General features: G+C 38.3%; 1 pseudogene across 1 annotated transcript; it reads right to left on the bottom strand.

Annotated features, from left to right (window-relative positions):
• Positions 1 to 2222: 2222 nt before the first annotated feature.
• Positions 2223 to 2777, bottom strand: LOC144330617 (galectin-1 pseudogene; annotated as a pseudogene). Its single transcript, XR_013396912.1, has one exon. The product of XR_013396912.1 is annotated as a galectin-1 pseudogene (transcript).
• Between the last annotated feature and the right edge of the window lie 969 nt (positions 2778 to 3746).

Here is a 3746-nt window from a genome sequence, read left to right as displayed (position 1 = left end):
ATTTTAATTGCTATATCATATTTTATTGTTTTGATGTACCTTAACTTATTTGAACAGTCACCTAATGAGAAACATACAATGGCCTCTCCCCAGTGTTTGTTTTGTGTATACAATTGAAATAATGGCTATAAAACTTTTGCTTGCTATCTTCCGTTAATATTTTTATAACCATGTCCCCACATTACTCCACAAATCAAGATGCCATTTCCATGTTTTACAAGTTCACAGTTTAGCTTCAGGGATAGCATGAACAGCCTGGGGAAACCGCTGTGCATTGATTGCCTACGATGTGCCATCCCACCTTCTCACCATCCAGAGGTAGAGTATGCTGTATGGAAGGCACAGCAGTGACCTGACCATGAAGATACTGCCTGCATGTCTCTCAGTAGCTTAGAGAGAACTGGTTTATTGTCTTCCATTAAGATTTAGAAAGGGCAAAACACGGGATCACACTCCCGTAGTTTGCAAGCAGCAAAGCCCAGGTTCCAGAGCGCAGTCTGATTTTAAAACACATTCTCATTGATAATAGGATGCCTCTGATTCCAATATTAGATAGAAGGGGGAAATGTTGTAAATAGCAAATACTATATATACACAAAATAAGATTCTCTATAAAAAGGACTCCCAATACCTATAATTTGCTGACCTTTGGCTACAGAAATAAAAACAATTTCTTTACAGGCCAGATAATTGTGATTATATCTCTGTCTCTGGAAGGATTCTGCCTCTATAATTTCAACAATTGCAAACAAACAAAAAACTTGCTTATCTGCCCCTCCCCACCCTAACATCGCTCTGAAGGTTTCTTATTAATATTTCAGGATGGATTATACTTCATCTTTAAAAGAGGAAATCAATCTCCATTTATCAAATATATAATAAATATAAAACAATTATAAAAACAATTCATTTTTATTTAGAGAAAGAAAACAGAGAGTGTCTGAGTATATTTTTTTAAACATCATACTTTAAGGAGGTTTACGAGGCCGATAACTTGCTTCTATAAAACTTTCATTTGTAAATTTGGGTAATTAATTGGATTTTAAAGATTTCACTATAGAGAGTGAAGTCAGACTGGCATGAAAAGAATACTTACTTTAAATTAAGAAAATCATGAATGCGCAAGGGGAGGTGTACTTTTTTTCTATGCACAATTACACAATATTAAAATAGAAGAGAAACAGATCATGTAGTAATTCTCTCTCATCATATGGACAAGGAAACCAAGGCATGGTGATGGTAGATACTTTTGTTTGTTTGTTTGTTTTTTGAGACAGAGTTTTGCTCTGTTGCCCAGGCTGGAGTGCAGTGGCACGATCTTGGCTCACTGCAAGCTCTGCCTCCCAGGTTCACGCCATTTTCCTGGCTCAGCCTCCCAGGTGGCTGGGACTACAGGCACCCGCCACCACACCCGGCAATTTTTTTTGTATTTTTAGTAGAGACGGATTTTCACCGTGTTAGCCAGGATGGTCTCGATCTCCTGACCTCGTGATCCACCCGCCTCAACCTCCCAAACTGCTGGGATTACAGGCATGAGCCATCGTGCCTGGCCCATGGTACTTTTTTAACATAGCTAACTAGTTACCATCAAGGCTAGTATTCAGGGCTTCTGTTGCCTTTGAATGAAAAGTTTTACGCAAGAGCACTTCATACATTTCAGAAATTCTTTTTTAAACTTCTGTTCCCGGTATTCCTGTAACCCCTAAGATTTAGGTAAGTTTTTCTTAGTCAACACAGTTAAAGCTGACCTATATGCAGTTGAATAGATCACAACACTGATTTGAAATTATCGTTTTGAAGGTTGAAATAACTGGACCATGAACTGGCTGGTGATATTTTAGCCAATATAATGACCAAATCAGCTATCAATCATTATGGCAGTTAAGAAAACTAGGCATGATGAGGAATATCACATGATTATAGTGCAATTTTGAACAGTGATGAAATAGATATAATGTGGGACTGCCATGCCATGAAGGATTTGAAATAAGATTTATACATATACATATCATTTTCTCATAGTGCTTAAATAGAGACTTGCTAACAAGCTGATGGTACAGGACTTGTTCACTGTTCCTTAAATTAGAGGAGGCTGTGAAAGAGTTATTTTTAACAGCTATGGTAAACTGAGAACATTAAACTTCAGAAAATCTGGATATAAATCTGGATTCTGCCATTTATAGGTCTTTTGACCTTGAAAAAGTCATTAAATGCAGCTGTAATTTTCTCTTTTTTTTTTTTTTTTTTTTTCAGAGGGGGCAGAAGCAGCTGCCTTTATTGGGGGCCATGGGCTGACTGATTTCAGTCAAAGGCCACACACTTGATCTTGAAGTCACCGTCAGCTGCCATGTAGTTGATGGCCTCCAGGTTGAGGCGGTTGGGGAACTTGAATTCGTATCCATCTGGCAGCTTGATGGTCAGGTCGGCCTGGTCAAAGGTGATGCACACCTCTGCGACACTTCCAGGCTGGAAAGGAAAGGCAGCCTCCCGCTGCTCGGTCCCCCAGGCCCCGCCGTCCTTGCTGTTGCACACGATGGTGTTGGCGTCGCCCTGGGCGTTGAAGCGAGGGTTGAAGTGCAGGCACAGGTTGTTGCTATCTTTGCCCAGGTTCAGCACGAAGCTCTTGGCGTCGGGGGCCACCTCGCCCCGCACTCGGAGGCACTCTCCAGGTTTGAGATTCAGGTTGCTGGCGACCAGACCACAAGCCATGATTGAGGCCAGGAGGATGTTGCCAGGAGAGGCGCACCAGCTATTAGAAGACTCCACCCGAGAGAGATCTGTAATTTTCTCTTTTTAAAAAATGGTGATAGTGCGTTGGGTTTTTGAAAGGATTAAACAAAATGTATATGTATACATATAAACAAGTATGTACACTATGAGAACATTATATGTATATATAAAATTATATATATAATGCATTGCAAAACAACTTAGAAAAGACAAGTGTTGTTATAGGTGGTAGTTAGTTCTGGTTAAATTTATGTGATACTATCAGATTATTAGTAAATGATTAGAAAATATTTATAGATGATTTAGTTTTTTCTGGGCTAGTGATTCTCAAAGCACAGGCCCAGATCTCTGAGGAACCCTGATGTATGTTTAAGGAGTCCTTGAGGTCCAAAACCACTTTTATATCAATACTTTTGTTATTTACTTTTTTTCATTGGGTTGAAACTTGCTTGCAGTGCTAGAGCCTTAGTAGTCTTGACTTTTTAGCATGAATCAACAGCACCAAACTTTGCTAGAAATCATTGTGTTCTTCATTTTGGGCAAAGATGATACACTTTCAATTAAAAAATAATAATAATAATGTTATTGCTCTTTGAAGAAGCAACTACTTTAATTAAATGTTTTCTCTTAGTTATGTATGTTTTTAATACTTTATGTGACAAAATGGGAAGTGCCCATAAAGAACTTGTGCTACACACTGAAGCACTAACTGTGGTGGCTACTTTGAGGTAAAGGAGTTGTGTGATTCAGTTTGAGCTGAAATAGCCCCTTTTATACAATTATCTACTTGAATATCTACAACAAGTGAAACAACTCACAGCGTTTGTTGTCAATGATAAGATTTTAACGTTCAAGGAGAATTAGAATTTTGGAGAATTTATACCTGCCACCATGAGCATGACAGATTGCCAATACTTAATGATATTTCTGATAAGATCCTAGAAGTTATATTAATACATGTGATTATTGTTTGATACTAGATAATGAAATGTATCAAAATTTGCATAACTCAGTGA

The sequence above is a fragment of the Macaca mulatta genome, chromosome 8 (assembly GCF_049350105.2).
Source record: "Macaca mulatta isolate MMU2019108-1 chromosome 8, T2T-MMU8v2.0, whole genome shotgun sequence".
Lineage (NCBI taxonomy): Eukaryota > Metazoa > Chordata > Mammalia > Primates > Cercopithecidae > Macaca > Macaca mulatta.
This window is presented reverse-complemented; position numbering and strand designations above follow the sequence as displayed.